General features: G+C 46.9%; 1 long non-coding RNA gene across 1 annotated transcript in view; it reads right to left on the bottom strand.

Annotated features, from left to right (window-relative positions):
- The window catches only part of LOC146398584 (uncharacterized), a 182,972-nt gene that overhangs the window by 111,081 nt on the left and 54,961 nt on the right, over positions 1–16,930 (bottom strand). The window lies entirely within an intron of this gene.

Below are 16,930 nucleotides of genomic sequence, written 5' to 3'. Positions count from 1 at the left end.
TCACTGATTTGCAATGTAGGGCCAATTTCTGCTGTATAGGAAAGTGACCTAGTCATACATATAGATACATTCCCTTTCTTTCTTCCATTGTGGTCTATCCCAAGAGACTGGGTGAACTGGCTAGTGTGTGTGTGTGTGTGTGTGTGTGTATGTGTGTATTTTGGCTGCACCCACGGTACTCAGGAGTTCCAGGGCCAGAGATTGAACCTGAGTCGCAGCAGTGACAAAGCTGAATTCTTAACCAGCTGTGCCGCCAGGGAACTCCTGAAAGACTTTAATTTTAGACTCTTAACTAATTAGCAATATTGGTGTTACCTAAATGTAGTGGGCCTTTTTGTTGTTGTTGTTATTGCTGTTGTCTTTTTTTTTTTTTTTTTTTTTTTTAGGGTCGCACTGGCAGTATATGGAGGATCCCAGGCTAGGGGTTGAATCGGAGCTGTAGCTGCCAGCCTACACCACAGCCACAGCAACGTGGGATCTGAGTCTTGTCTGTGACCTACACCACAGCTCATGGCAATGCTGAATCCTTAACCCACTGAACTGGACTAGGGATTGAACCCACGTCCTCATGGATACTAGTCAGGTTCTTTAGCCACCAAACCACGACGGGGACTCCAGCCTTTTGTGTATAACGTGATAGAGTCATTTGGAACAATGACAGTCACAGTGATGATGATGATAATGGCAGTGGCGATGTTGATTATATGCAGGGCTCTGTGCTCATGATTCATTTTTAAAAATTCTTACAAAAACTCTTTGAACAAAGAATCACACTTTTAGCTCTAAGAGAACTGGGAATTATAAAGAAGATAAAAAATGTTTGAAAATTCTCCCTAGTGGGATGCCAAGTCCTCAAGCTGCATCTTCGTGGCAGGAGAGGAATGAGCCAGGCATGCAGAACCATTTTCACGGAGGGTCTATGCTTTAGTTCTCCCTTCTGCCTGACTGTCCTGCCTGTCACCTCACCGGGTACGAATAACTGGGGTGGTGGGGAGGACTCAACGCATTCCCGAGCGTTTATGGGGAGACTGGGAGGAGCAAAGGTCCGTTCCCCGGAGCCCAGGTGTGAACCTGCCTGAGATCCAGGCCTGCAAGGGGGACACAGAGGGCTGGTTGGGAAGGGGGATCGGAGGCAGACCCAGGTAACCCCGTGGCAGAGCGATGCGGCTGGCCAGGCATCAGCCAGTGCGAATTAGTATCCAATTGCTGCTATAACAAATCACCACCATCGTGGCGCCATAAAACACCAAACATTTATTACCTTTTGTTCTAGAGGTCAGATGTCTGAAATGGAACTCATTAGACAAAAATTAAGGTGTTGGCTGTAGTCCTTCTGGTGGTTCCAGGGGAGGATCCATTTCTTTGACTTTCCCAGCTTCTAGAGGCCGCCCACATTCCTTGGTTTATGGCTCTTTTCCACCTTCAAAGCCAATAATGGCAGATCGAGTTCTTCTCACATCAAATCAGTCCGACCTGCGTCCTTGGTCGTATTGTATCTCTGGCTTCTCTGCCTCCCTCTTTCACCTGTGAGGACCCATGTGATTACGCTGGACCCACTCATCCTCTCGGATAATCCAAGATAACCTCTCCACCTAAATGTCAGCTGATTAGCGGCCTTAATTCTATCTACAATCTTAATTATCCTTTGCCAGGTAACCTAACAGAGTCACAGATTCCAGGAATCAAGACATAGAATTCTTTGGGGCTGTTATTCTGGCTACTTGGATGAAGTAAAATTTGACCCAACACAGAAAAAAAAAAGTAGTGAATATCAGGTTGTGAAAAGAGAGAACAGGACAGGTAGTATTTTAAGCAGAGGTGACAATCTTTAGGATGAAGAAGAGCTTGGCATATCTGAGGAACTCATACCATGCTTGCCTCCAAGGCCGGGGTGAGGATGTGGGGGCTTGTGTTAAGTTCAATGGAAAGATTTTGAAGGCATTTAGGCAGTAGGAGGACTTGATCTGCTCTGTGGAGATGGGTGAAGGAGGCAAGAGTGGACCTGAGACGCTAGTTATTGTCATGTACCTGCCCTTCTGGAAATACATTCCATCAAAGCTGGACAGGGACTTGTTGGGTAGTCACTCAAATCCATTTCCTTTCCCTAGATATACAGTTAAGGCACATTCCCAGCATGGTGGCATCTTAGTGGGACTTTGGGACTAGTTCTTGCCCAAAGACTGGAAGCAGTAAAGAGCAGGTGGGCCCCCTCCATGCTCTCTCTTTTCCTTCTCTACCAAGATCTTGGACGCCATGTACGGAGATGGCTGCTTTATGAGCAGGAAGGATCCTTGGTTCCTGAATGACACTGTGGAGCAGAGCCCCTTGGTTATTCTGACTGGTGTGTATGAGAGGAAGCAATATACTTTACTCTGTTAAAGCACTGAGATTTTTTGTTGTTGTCTTTTTAGGGCCATACCCAAGGCATATGGAAGTACTCAGGGTAGAAGTTGAATCAGAGCTATAGCTGCCAGCAATGCCAGATCCAATGCTTCAATCCAAGCATTGAAGTGAAGTGGCACTTGATCTGAGGCTTGATCAGCATTTCTGAGAAGAGGGAGGCCGTGATGATAGGAGGAGGGTAGCCATCGTGGCTGGAACTAGAAGCATGATCAGAAACACCCATGGGGAAAGAGTCGTGAAAAGGCTCCAGCCTTGGTGCCCCTCCTACAAGGGCCAAAGTTCTGGAAGGATGTCTCTTCCAGACAATGTGCTTACAGAAAATAGTGCTGTTTGCCACTGGCTGGGGCAGAAGTAAGGTTGACAAGAGCAGAAGCAGGGAGGAGTTCCCACTGTGGCGCATGAGAAACAAATCCGACGAGTATCCATGAGGATGAGGGTTCAATCCCTGGCCTCCCTCAGTGGTTTAAAGGATCCAGTGTTGCTGTGAGCTGTGGTGTAGGTTGCAGACATGGCTGGGATCCTGAGTTGCTGTGGCTATGGGTAGGCCAGCAGCCCCAGCTCCAATTCAACACCTAGCCTGGGAACCTCCATATGCCTCAGGCATGGCCCTAAAAAGACAAAGAGTAATAATAATAAGCTGGTTGCTATTAACCTGAGATTTATTTTCACTGTCATCTTGGGAGTCCTTTCCCCACCCTCCTGTGTTGGATCGCCTCTTTCCTGGACCCCATGTTTTCCTTATTTTTTTTTTTTGCCTTGGGTTTTTTACACAGGGCAGAGATAAGGGACAAGCTCTCCAGGCTTGATGGCCTCCATTAGATCCAGTCTGTCTCTCACTGGCTGTGTAATCCGGAACAAGTAACTTATTGTCTCTATATTTTCAGTGTCTCTCTTTTTTTTTTTTTTTGCCTTTTCTAGGGCTGCTCCCGCGGCATGTGGAGGTTTCCAGGCTAGGGGTCTAATCAGAGCTGTAGCTGCCAGCCTACACCACAGCCACAGCAACGGGGGATCTGAGCCACATCTTCGACCTACACCACAGCTCACAGCAACGCTGGATCCTCAACCCACTGAGCAAGGCCAGGGATTGAACCCACAACCTCATGGTTCCTAGTTGGATTTGTTCATCACTGAGCCATGACAGGAACTCCACCTTATTTTTTTTGTCTTTCTTTTGTCTTTTTAGGGCTACACTTGCGGCATATGGAGGTTCCTAGGTTAGGAGTCTAATCAGAGCTGTTGCTGCTGGCCTGCACCACAGCCACAGCAACACCAGATATGAGCCGCATCTGTGACCCACGCCACAGCTCACGGCACTGCCGGATCCTTAACCCTCTGAGCAAGGCCAGGGACTGAACCCACAACCTTATGATTCTTTGTCGGATTTGGGTTTCCGCTATTCCACAATGGGAACTCCTGCTTTACTTTTTTTTTTTTTTTTTTTTTTTGGCTTTTTTTTTTTTTTTTTGTCTTTTGTTGTTGTTGTTGTTGCTATTTCTTGGGCCGCTCCCGCGGCATATGGAGGTTCCCAGGCTAGGGGTCGAATCGGAGCTGTAGCCACCAGCCTACGCCAGAGCCACAGCAACGGGGGATCCGAGCCGCGTCTGCAACCTACACCACAGCTCACGGCAACGCCGGATCGTTAACCCGCTGAGCAAGGGCAGGGACCGAACCCGCAACCTCATGGTTCCTAGTCGGATTCGTTAACCACTGCGCCACGACGGGAACTCCCTGGAATAAGCTTTTTAAAAAGTAAAGCAGGGAGTTCCCGTCGTGGCGCAGTGAGTTAAGAATCTGGCATTGCCACAGCTGCTGCTCAGATTCTATCACTGGTTTGGGAATTTCCAGATGCTGTGAGTGCGGCTGAAAAAAAAAAGCTTATTCCTTAGTGTTGAGGAAACAAATCCTATATTAGATCTTCTGAGAACATATGTATGAGACGCTAGTTTTTTTTTTTTTTTTTTTTTTTTTTTTCCATGTGGAAGTTCCCAGGCCACGTGGAAGTTCGCAAACCCGTGCCCCAGCAGTGACTATGCCAGATCCTTAATCCACTCAGCCACCAGGGAACTCTATGAGAGGCTAATTTTTTGAGACTTTGCATATATGTAGCTTTTTAATTTTTTGGTTAGATATGGTGTTACAGTTTGGCAATGATTTTCTCTTAAGTTTAAGGCATTGCTCCATGGTTTTCTAGATTCTTGTGTTGCGGCTGAGAAGTTTGAAATTATTATTATTCTCAATCCTTTAAATGTAATCTGCTTCTCTCTCTCTCTTTCTTTAGCTAAATTAGGTTCTAAACGTTAAAACAGAAAAGTTCCCGTAATGGCTCAGTGGAAATGAATCTGACTAGCATCCATGAGGACGCAGGTTCGATCCCTGGCCTCTTTTAGTGGGTTAAGGATCCGGTGTGTCTGTGAGCTGTGGTGTAGGTCACAGATGAGGCTTGGATCTGGTGTTGCTGTGGCCATGGTGTAGGCTGGCAGCTATAGCTCTGATTGGACCCCAAGCCTGGGAACCTCCATATGCCACAGGTGCAGCACTAAAAAGAAAAAAGAAAAAATATATAAGTTAAAACAGGATACAAGCAAATTGGGTTTGTTGGGGGAAAATGACTAGGGATGAAGGTAGAGAAACGAAAATCCAGATGAAAGCCTTAGATTTGAGGTCCCCGTTACATGTCAGGCACAGCTTCTCTGTAAAAAAGGGACATGGGAGTTCCCATTGTGGTGCAGTGGAAATGAATCTGACTAGGAGCCATGAAGTTGCGGGTTCCATCCCTGGCCTTGCTCAGTGGGTTAAGGATCTGGCATTGCCATGAGCTGTGGTGTAGGTCGCAGAAGCAGCTCGGATCTGCGTTGCTGTGGCTGTGGTATAGGCTGGCGGCTACAGCTCGATTCGACCTCTAGCCTGGAAACCTCCATATGCTGTGGATGTGGCCCTAAAAAGCAATATAAATAAATAAAATAAATAAAATAAATAAATGACACATAACAAGTGTAGCTCCCAGGTCCTGGGTCCCAGTCTCATATCACTTTGGGGTAATCTCATCAATATCCTGAATTTTTTTTTTTCATTATTCCATTTCTCAGCTGACCTGAGCTAGTGAATCTGTTGTTAGTTGGGTTCATTATTATGAATTTTATTTTTTATTTTTTTGGCTGAGATCAAACCCACACCACAGTAGCAACCTGAGCTGCTGCAGAGAATGCTGGATCTTTAACCCCCTATGCCAGAAAGCTTCTCATTATCATGATTATATAACTCTGAGAAGGTTTAGAATTAAATATAGCAATGGTGAGCTAAATCAAACCCATAGTACTAATATTTTTAGTGCTAACCTTAAAGTGTAAGACAATCTGCGTGTGTCTGTTATTTATGTGCAGTGTCTGTAATAAAAATAGTAACTATACTCTCTAGAGAATCTGACAGATTACCCTGTGATTTCAATTTGAAGTATGAAATTGATTTTATACTTATGATTTTAAATCTTTTTTTTTTTTTTTCTTTTTATGGCTGTACATGTGGCATATGGAGGTTCCCAGGCTAGGGGTCGAATCGGAGCTGCAGCAGCCGGCCTACACCACAGCCACAGCAACGTGGGATCTGAGCTGTGTCTGCGACCTACACCACAGCTCACAGTAACGCTGGATCCTTCACCTACAGATCGAGGCCAGGGATCAAACCTGCATCTTCACGGAGACTAAGTCGGGTTCTTAACCTGCTGAACCACAATGGGAATTCCATATAATTATGATTTTAAAGTGAAGGCACAAGATAATTTGGTTGCATGTAAACTACATTAATTATATTAAGAGAATCATGGTACAAGTCGGTTGCCAGGGGTCTTTGTGAGGGTCTCCTAAGAGTTGCTTCTGCTACCATCAGCCTTGGAGGCTGTGCTCTCCCCCTTGACCAAGTGAGCCCCAGCAGGCTGAGGGTGCAACAGCCAAGGCACAGCTGAGACCAGAATGGAATATTTAAATGCAGTTGCACTCAAGGCTAGAGCAGCGGTCAGCAAACCTCTGCAAATATTTTACTCTTTGCAGCCAGAAGGCAAAATCAAGGATATTCTGTAGGTACTTACACAACTATTAAAATGTCACCACTAGGAGTTCCCGTTGTGGCTCAGAGGTTAACGAACCCGCCCAGTATCCATGAGGATTCGGGTTCGATCCCTGGCCTCGCTCGGTGAGTTAAGGATCTGGCATTGCTGTGAGTTTTGGTGAAGTCACAGATGTGGCTCAGATCCTGGTTGCTGTGGCTGTGGTGTAGCCCGGCAGCTGTAGCTCCAATTCGAACCCTAGCCTGGGAACTTCTATATGCGGTGGGTGGAGCCCTAAAAAGAGAAAAAAAAAAAAAGTAATAAAAAAAATTTTAAGTGTAGCAACATTTATTAGCTCTAGGGCTGTACAAACACAGGCAACCGTCGGGATTTGGCCCATAGACTATAGCTTGCCATCTCCTAGGTTTAAAAATTAAAAGGATATTAAAAGAATAATAAAAAGAAATAAATGCAGAGAGTAGCATCAAGTTAAACGAGGGAGGTTTCCAAGTAAAACTCACTAGAATCCATGTGGGATGCACTGGGCTCTTATTCCATTCTTTCTACTGGAACATCACTAAGGAAGCTTTGCTTAAATCACAGAACCGATATTAAGGTGAAGAAGGTGGGTGGACCATTTGGAAAAGTCATTTATCTCTCTGCGGCATCCCCAACAATATAGACTCTTCAAATGTATGTGTATTAATTGACTGCCTAGCAGGTCAGGTGCTGTGCTGGGCATCAGGAATAGGGTGGGGAGCAAGCCTGGGTCCCTGCAACTGAGGAGCTCACTGTCTGTTTGGGAGTCTGACAGGAATCAAGTTAATTTCACTGAACTGCCCTTGACTGTTCTGATATCAGGATGGTTGTGCCTGGGGGCACCTACTGTGCCTTGTTCTTAGGGATCAGGAGGGACTTCCTGGGGGAAGGAAGTTCTAACTGAGGTCTGAACGATGAGGAATTGGCGAGAGAAAGATCTAGCAGGTGCAACTAAGCGTGTGCCAGTTTCCAGAGGTGAGAAGGGGCAATGGCCCATTCAGAGAGCTCCAGCTCTTGGCTACAACCAAACATAAAAGGTATGTTCTCAACGGCGCCCCTATAACCAAGAAAAACGCGCCAGGAGCAACATTCCTACAAAACCGGTTTTCTCAAACCTCGGTGCTATTGCCAGTTTGATAATTCTTTGTTGTGGGAGGTCTTTTCTGGGCATTGGAGGATGTTTAGCAGCCTTCCTGGCCACTACCCAATAGAAGCTAGTAGCTGTCACCAGTTGCGACAACCCCAAATGTCTCCAGACATTGCCAAACATCCCCAGGGAAGACAAATCTCCTGGTTGATAGCCTCTTCCATAAGATAGAAGGATGAGCCTTCCCTGGCTCATTCCAAGCATACCAGCTGGCAACACCGCCCATCCAGCTGTTCTTGGGAGGCGTGTCCAGGGCTCATTGCTGCTCCGCTTTGCCCGGGGGAGGGGAAGGTGACCAGATGTCTCAGATACCACCTCCTCCCCCAGTCACTGAAGGCCACCCTAAAAAGTGGTTTGATTCAGGCCTTTCATGCTGCCTGGCACCAAGCATCCAGAAAAAGCCCAAGAAACTCCTTCCTGACAAGATGTAGGGCCATATTGCAATGCAGCAACATTGCTCCTGTAGTTTAACGTAGTTGCACACACATTTATTAAATTCTGGCTGATTCCAAAGCGTTTGTTCTCCGTCATTACTACACAGTGCAAATGCAACTGCTAAGACGATGAAACGGAAACGAATCTGACTAGTATCTATGAGGATGCAGGTTTGATCCCTGGCCTTGCTCAGTGGGTTGGGGATCTGGCGTTGCTATGGCCTGGTGGCTGCAGCTCCGATTCAGCCCCTAGCCTGGGAACTTCCATATGCCATGGGTATGGCTCTAAAAAGACCAAAAAAAAAAAAAAGAGAGAGAGAGAGGAGAAAGAAAACCCAGATGTGGGTGAGGAATGGTTATTCTGCCCGGTTCTTTGAGAGGATAGGCATAGCCCAGCTTACAGATTGTGCGGCTGCTTTGTAACTTGAGGACCTCACTGTTCTAAACAGTGGCATGCTAAAAACGGGCATAAAGGGAATTGTGGCCAAGAGTCCAGCTACTTGTGGAGTTCCCTGGTGGCTCAGTGGGTTAAGGACCTGGTGTTGTCATTGCCGTGCCTTGGGTTGCAGATGTGGCACCAATTTGATCCTCGGCCCTGGAACTTTTGCATGGTGGGTGAGGCCAAAAATAAAGAGTCCAGCTACCTGAGATGGCCAGGCTTTAGAAGGCATGTTGAGAGTCCAATGAACAGATGAGGAAGATGGGGAACTGAATTCCTGTGCCTGGAAGCTCTAAGGATCACCCGGGGAAGGGCTTCCTTGCCAGGGAAAAGGCTTATCCTTGATCTCGAAGACAGTGGGGAAGCCAAGGAAGAATTTTAAGCTGAATTTAGAAGGTATTTCTCCAGCATCTTACAACGTGTGTGTTTTGCACACATCGCCTCATTTAACATTCCGTAAGGGAGGTATTGTTTGCAGTTTGCCACTGAGGACTGAGGGATATTAATCAAAGTCAGAGAGCTAAATATAGCTGTGGCCAGGACTGAGTAGAACTCAGGTTTTCATTTCTGTATTGCCGTCTGGTGCTTTGACTGTAATTGGATAAAACACATACACCAAGGACTGGCATAGGGCAAAGTTGAAAGCAAAGAGTAGAAGAAAAATTAGTTGTGTCTGGCAGGGATTGGCACGGAGTAGTTAGTAGAATTTGGTTTGTTTGTTTCAGTGTGTCCATGACATATGGAAGTTCCGGGGCCAGGGATTAAATCCAAGCCGCTGCTGTAGGCTACACCGGATCCTCTCACCTACTACTTTGGCCTGGGGATTGATTCCGTGCCTCTGCAACTACCCAAGCTGCTGCAGATGGATTCTTAACCCACTGTACCCCAGGGGGAACTCCAGTAGCTCTTTCTTTAGACTTACACATCTTTGTTATTTTTCTTATTTCTGAATGGGTCATGGTGATGTAACCATGTTGCTATTTCCTAGAGCAGTGATTTCCACTGTGGGGATCAAGACCTTTGGGGGAGGGAGTTCCCTGGTGTCGCAGTGGGTTAAGGATCCAGCATTGTCACTGCTGTGGCTCAGGTTGCTGCTGTGGCACAAGTTTGATCTCCAGCCTGGGAGCTTCCGCATGTCATGGGTATGGCCAAAAAAAGAAAAAAAAAAAAAAAAAAAAGCTTTGGGGGAACCCAAGGTTATTCAGAAAGTCCTAAAGTTCAGGAGTTCCCATCATGGCGCAGTGGTAAACGAATCCGACTAGGAACCATGAGGTTGCGGGTTCGGTCCCTAGCTTCGCTCAGTGGGTTAAGGATCCAGTGTTGCCGTGAGCTGTGGTGTAGTTTGCAGACTCCGCTGGGATCCCTCGTTGCTGTGGCTCTGGCGTAGGCCAGTGGCTGCAACTCCAATTAGACCCCTAGCCTGGAAATCTCCACAGGCTGCGGGAGCGGCCCTAGAAAAGGCGAAAAGACAAAAAAAAAAATTAGTTTTTACAGAGTTCCCACTGTGGCTCAGAGGAACCTGAGTAGTATCCATGGAGATGCAGCTTTGACCCCTGGCCTCACTCACTGGGTTAAGGATCTGGTTGCTGTGAGCTGTGGTGAAGGTGACAGACGTGGCTTGGATCTGGCATTGCTGCAGCTCTGATTTGACCCCTTACCTGGAAACGTCCATGTGCCTTGGGTGCCGCCCTAAAAAGAAAAAAAAAAAAAGTTTATGTTAGAAAGGGTCTCCATGCTAAATATAAGTTATGATTTATTTCATGTGTATTACTAAGGATCATGTGTATATTAACAGAGAATAGTGGGGCATAGGGAAATAGTGGAATTTGGTGTTTAAAGAATCTATAGGAAAGAGGTGCCTTTACAGTCATGAGTCTGGAAAACTTTTGTGGGGGAATGGCTCGGGTCGTCAGTGTTGGAAAATGAGACACAGGAACACAGGGAGATCTCGACGAGGCTCTTTACTTCTTTTTTTTTTTTTTTTTTTTTTGGCTATTTCTTTGGACCCCTCCCTCGGCATATGGAGGTTCGTTCCCAGGCTAGGGGTCGAATCGGAGCTGTAGCCACCAGCCTATGCCAGAGGCACAGCAACGCAGGATCCAGGATCCGAGCCGCTTCTGCGACCTACACCACAGCTTACGGCAACGCCGGATCGTTAACCCACTGAGCAAGGGCAGGGACCAAACCCGCAACCTCATGGTTCCTAGTCGGATTCGTTAACCACTGCGCCAAGATGGGAACTCCAGAGGCTCTTTACTTCTGCAGAAGGGCGCTGCAAGAAGACAAGACCTTCCCTATTTACCGGTAACGCAGGCGAGGTGCTTGTCCCCTTCCCATTGGTCAGGGCAAGGCGCACACTCTTCTCGATTGGCTCATTTGAAACAAATTGTCACTGGGAGAAGAGGGAAAGAGGAGGGGGTCGCAGGAAGGCGGTTCAGCTGAAACCGGAGCAAGACGGAGTAACCGAGGTTTCCTTTGATAGGAAAGACGCTATGTTACTTTCCACATCTTTAGGGAGGTGAGCGTTGGGGCAGAAGAAAGTCATGTTTTTATTTCCCTGCCTTAGAATGGAAGGTATTCCATAACTCACCCCCTCCTTTTTTTTTTTTTTTTTTTTTTTTTGTCTTTTTAGGGCCGCACATGCGGCATATGGAGGTTCCCAGGCTAGGGGTCGAATCAGAGCTGTAGCCGCCGGCCTACACCACGACTGCAGCAACACGGGATCGGAGCTGCATCTGCGACCTACACCGCAGCTCACGGCAACAGTGGATACTTAACCCACTGAGACAGGCCAGGGATGGAACCCGCGTCCTCATGGATACTAGTTAGGTTTCCTTAACCACTGAGTCAGGACAGGAACTCCCCCCGCCCCCTTGTTTTTACGGCAGGATTCATGGAATACCTCAGATGGGTTTAAACTGTATTAATATCAAAACAGGGAGTGGGCAAAACTCCAGGATCTCACCTAAAGCTAAGGAGGAGAGTAGAAATGGGGTTGTTTCGAGTCAGCCTGGCGCCTGAGATAGAGAAACAGGAAAAGGAAATGAGAGAGAGAGCCGGCTCTGGGCCCTGCCTCCTGCATAGACCTGTTACCTCCCGGAGCCTGTGTTTCTTCATCTATAATATGCGAATAACACCTTTTTGGCTTGAAAGAACCAATGAATAGAAAGATTCTCGGAGGAGCACTCTGCATCTATAGCTGCAGGTTTTGTACAAACAAAATTGCTTTCTGACCCATCAGTCCCACTTTGGGAATTTAGCCAAACTTCCTCCAATAAAAACAATATATACAGGAGTTCCCGCTGTGGCGCAGTGGGTTGTCTCTGTGGCATTGCCAGGTTCCATCCCGGCCCAGGAACTTCCATATGATGTGGGTGCAGCAGAAAATGGAAAATAAGATAAAAAAGCAGTGACTTAAAAAAATATATATGCAAAAGTGTATTCGTTTTCTCACTATTTGCCACAGCAAAAGATTGCACACCAACTAGATGTATTTGTATTTGTTTTCAACTGCATAATATAAAGTCACAAATTTAGCTTAAAGCAACAGCCATTCATTAGCTCACAGGTCTGTTGATCAGAAGTGTGGCCTGATGTGGCTGGGTTTTTGCTCTCTCTTTTTTTTTTCCTTATTTTTTTACATTTTGGCTGAGTTCTCCACTCAGGGTATCACAAAGCTGAAATCAAGGTGTTGGCTTCTCTTAGCTCATGTCAGGAGAACTACAGAGAATGAGCCGGCTTCAGAGTCATCATCCTTCTTGTTGGCGGAATTTAATTTCTGAGGCTGCTGTTCCTTGCTGAGTGTCAGCTGGGGGCCGGCCACTCAGCTCCTAGAGGCAACTGAATTCTTTATCGTGTGAAGCCTGCATTGTCAAGCCAACACATCAAATCCTTCTTATGCTTTGAAGCTCTGACTTTCCTTCCAGGACCAGCTACAGAAAACTCTCTGCTTTTAAAGGGCTTGTGTGAGTAGGTCAGGCCCACTGGATAATCTCTGTATCATACCGTCACCTGGTTTGGGACTTTAATATGCATGCAAAATCCTTTCACAGCCTTCCCTAGGTAAGTGTTTGATTGAATAACTAGGAGAAGGTGTGTGCCCATCAGGGGCCGAGAATCTTAGGGGCCCTCTTAGAATTCTTTCCATCACACTATAGGAAGTTTCCTGGTAAACCAAATCCACATTAGAAAGGCCTCTGGGAACTGCTGTGGTTACCAAATCAAACTTGGGTTCCCTGCACAACCGAATCAAACCCTGGGCTACTGACACCAGGTTGTGGGGAAGAAAAATGCAGTGTTTATTACAGGGGCCAAGTAGGAAGTCCAGGACAACCAGTGCTCAAAACACCTGAGCTCCCCGTGGGTTTCAGGAAAGCATTGTTTATTAATTTATTTAGTCTTTTTTTTTTTTTTTTTTTTTTTTTTTTCAGGGCTGCCCCATGGCATATGGAGGTTCCCAGGCTAGGGGTTGAATTGAAGCCTTAGCTGCCAGCCTACACCACAGCCACAGCAACGTGGGATCCGTGCCAGGTCTGCAGCCTGCACCGCAGCTCACAGCACCACTGCATCCTTAACCCACTGAGTGGGGCCAGGGATTGAACCCGCCTCCTCATGAATGCTAGTTGAGTTTGTTCCACTGAGCCACAATGGGAACTCCCAGGAAAGCCTTTTTAAAGGCCAGATTGATGGCGAGGGCTGGGGTCGGGGGATGTATGTGTCAGGGGTGAACTTTATCCAGCCTTAGGGTCTGGAGGCTTCAAAGGGTCTGGAGGCTCCTGCTTGCGGTCACTAAGTCGTTAACATCTTTTCGGAGGGGATTTTAGCATCTGTAAAACAACTCGGGAAATGTGCATCAGATGCCCTGAACGGAGGTGCTTCAGGGAGGAGCTAAAGTAGAGGTTATGGGGGCGTGGTCTTTCCAGAAGGCTCTATAGGGTCCTGCTTGGTTACAGTCTAGAGTGATTTCCAGGATACATTATCTATTGTTAAGAGAAAAAAAAAAAAAAAAAAAACAAGGTAGAATAAAACGTGCTGCCTTCATGTTAGAAGGGAGGGGAAGTAAGAAAAAAATACGCATGGCATTGGGCAGCTTCTGAGACGGTCCCCAGGGATCTTGGCTTATTGTGTATTCTGTCCCCCTGAAGTGGGGGCTGGATTTGTTGACTCCCTTCCAGCAAGGAGACTATAGCAGAAGTCCTGGGATGTCGCTTTTTTCTTCTTTTTTTTTTTTTTTTTGGCTTTTGGTCTTTTAGGCCGGCACCCGTGGCATATGGAGCTTCCCAGGCTAGGGGTCCAATTGGAGCTGTACCCACAGCCACAGCAACGTCAGATCCGAGCCATGTCTGCGACCTACACCACAGCACACGGCAATGCTGGATCCTTAACCCACTGAGCGAGGCCAGGGATCGAACCTGCGTCCTCACCAATGCTAGTTGGATTTGCTAACCACTGACCCATGATGGGAATTCCTGGGATGTCACTCTTAAATTCGGTTACAAAAAGACTGTGGCTTTCAGAATCTCTCTCTCTCTTATTTTCTCTTTCTAGTGTGAGGCAAGCTGCCATGTTGTGAGTAGTTTCATGGAGAGACCATGATGCAAGAAACTGGTATTTCCAGTGGTTGTAGGTTAAACTGTGTCTCCCAGACATACTGAAGTTCTAATACACCTGCTGTCTGTGAAATGGCCTTATTTCGAAATAGGATCCCATTTGCAGATGCAATCGAATTAAGACGAGGTCACACTGGGTTAGGGTGGGCCTGAATGCAGCCACTGGCATCCTATGGACACAGACACACAAAAGAATGCGATGTGGCAGTAGAGGCAAGATACTGAAGTCCTGCAGTTACGATCCAAGGAACACCAAGGAGAGCTGCTAACTGCTAGCAGCCTGGAGAGAGGCAAGAGAGGATTCTTCCTTAGATTCTTTGGGGAACTTGGCCCTGCTGACATCTTGACTTTGGTCTTCTAGCCTTCGGAACTGTGAGAGAGTAAACCCCCATTAAAAAAAGAAGTCCAGAAGTTCCTGGCTCAGTAGTAATGAGCCTGACTAGTATCCATGAGGACACCGGTTCAATCCCTGGCCTTGCTCTGAGCTGTGGTGTAGGTCATACATGTGGCACAGAGTCCGTGTTGCTGTGGCTGTGATGTACGCCGGCAGCTGTAGCTCCAATTCACCCTTTAGCCTGGGTACATCCAAATGCCGAGGGTGCAGTCCTAAAAAAGACAAAAAGACAAAAAAAAAAAAAACCCCATCTAGTTTATAGCAATTTTTTTCTTTATATGGTGGAACTTGCAGCATATGGAAGTTCCCAGGCTAGGGGTAGAATTGGCCTACGCCACAGCCACAGCAACGACAGATCTGAGCCACCAGATACTACCTACACCACAGCTCATGGCAACGCTGGATCTTTAACCCAATGAGCAAGGCCAGGGATCAAACCCAAGTTCTCATGGATACTAGTTGGCTCATTACTAATCTGTTGAGTCACAACGGGAACTCCCAATTTAAGGCATACCTAAGAAACAGACACAGGCTGACAGCCAGCATGGACTGAGGTCTGCCTATAGCCACGTGAGGGAGCTTGAAAGAGGATATTGGGGGGCCAGCCAAGAGCCAGGCGAGTGAGCTTGGAGGCAGATCCTCCTCCGGTTTGGCCTTGAGAAGATTGTAGCCCAAGTGCCACCCTGCTTGCGTTCCTATGAGAGACCTGGAGCTAGAGGTCCCTACCTCAGCCCTTCCTGGATTTCTGATACATAGAAACTGTGAGGTGGAGCTCCCATCATGGCACAGCGGAAACCATGAAGTTTCAGGTTTGATCCCTGGCCTCTCTCAGTGGGTTAAGGATCCAGTGTTGCCGTGTGCTGTGGTGTAGGTCGCAGACATGGCTCGGACCTGACGTTGCTGTGGCTGTGGTGTAGGCCGGCAGCTACAGCTCTGATTGGACCCCTAGCCTGGGAACCTCCATATGCTGCAAGTGCAGCCCTAAACCCCCCCCCAAGAAAACAAACAACAACAAAAAAGAAACTGCAAGGCAGTATATGTTTGTTATTTTAAGCTGCAAAGCATAATTATACAGCAATAGACAACAACAAAAAAAATCTTCTTTTTTGGCTGTGGCATGCAACAGCTTGATATGAAATCTCAGTTGCCAGAGCAGGGATTGAACCTGGGCTGTAGTGGTGAAGGCTACTTTTCTTTCTAAAAAGTGGAACGTCAGTCTAATCATGAGGAAACAATTCTATAATCCATACTAATACAGCCTACAATTGGCCTGGACTTTTCAAATATGTTGAAAGTTATTTTAAAAAGTGAGAGTACTAGTACTAGGGTAGTAGACTGAAGGAGTTTGTATAGAAAAGCATGAAATAAAATGCTTCCAAACCTGGGTAGATCTCAAACTAAAAAAAAAAAAAGTGTGTGTGGGTGTTTATGAGCTTTAGGGACAACAAAGACAATTTGGATGGACAGTATATTTGGATGATTTGAATGAAATTACATATATATATATATATATATATTTTTTTTTTTTTTAAAGAGCCGAACCTGTGGCATGTGGAGGTTCTCCCGCTAGGAGCTGAATCCCAGCCACAGCTGCTACCCACACTACCCAAGTCGCTGCAGTCAGATTTTTTTTTTTTTTTTAATGGAAGTTCCCAGGCTAGGGGCTGAATTGGAGCTACAGCTGCCCGCTACCACCTATACCACAGCTCACCCCAACGCTGGACCTTAACCCACTGAGGGAGGCCAGGGATCCAACCCTCGTCCTCATGGATACTAGTTGGATTTGTTTCCTCTGCACCATAATGGGAACTCCGGCAGTTGGATTCTTAACCCACTGCACCACAGCGGGAACTCCCGAAATGATATTAAATTTCTTGCATGTCATAATGGTGAGGTATTTAAGAGTGAAGCGATGTTGTTCGCAATTTCCAGTGGTTCAGGGGTCGTGGGAGTGGGGGGAAACGTATGCAGGGAGAGAAATGAAATTGCAAATATTGTGAAATGTTAACATTTAATTTAGTGCAGGGTATACTGCTCAAGTCTTAAGTCGGTTTATAAATTTTCAAACTAAAAAGCTGGTTGGTTTTTTGTTTTTTTTTTTTAGAGTCCAAGTTTACTTCCTTCTGACTAGAGAGGTTAACGTGGACAGCAAGAATCAGCACCCTGAGAAGGCTCCTCTTCCGTGGCTGTTAACTTTCTCTTTCACCAAGGAGTCAACGTCTAGGCCATAGTAGGCGTCGCGGAGTCCGGGGCAGCTTCCAGCCCCCGAAGGCCGAGAGCCAGGGTCTTCCTGCCTGGTCGCTTCTGGGCCAGCTCGCCCTCAGCTGCCGGGGGCGCGACCTGGGCGTGGCCTGTGCCCCGAGCAGCCAATGAGAGGCGAGGCTGCGGGCGGGCCCGTGAGGGGCGGGGCTGGGGCGGGGCGGTGC

The sequence above is a fragment of the Sus scrofa genome, chromosome 11 (genome assembly GCF_054392235.1).
Source record: "Sus scrofa isolate SSC_HxYL_T2T_F1_AM1 chromosome 11, Sscrofa_HxYL_maternal_Yorkshire_Landrace_v2.0, whole genome shotgun sequence".
Taxonomy (NCBI): Eukaryota; Metazoa; Chordata; class Mammalia; order Artiodactyla; family Suidae; genus Sus; species Sus scrofa.
The sequence above is the reverse complement of the archived record's forward strand: the minus strand, read 5'-3'. Positions and strand labels throughout refer to the sequence as shown.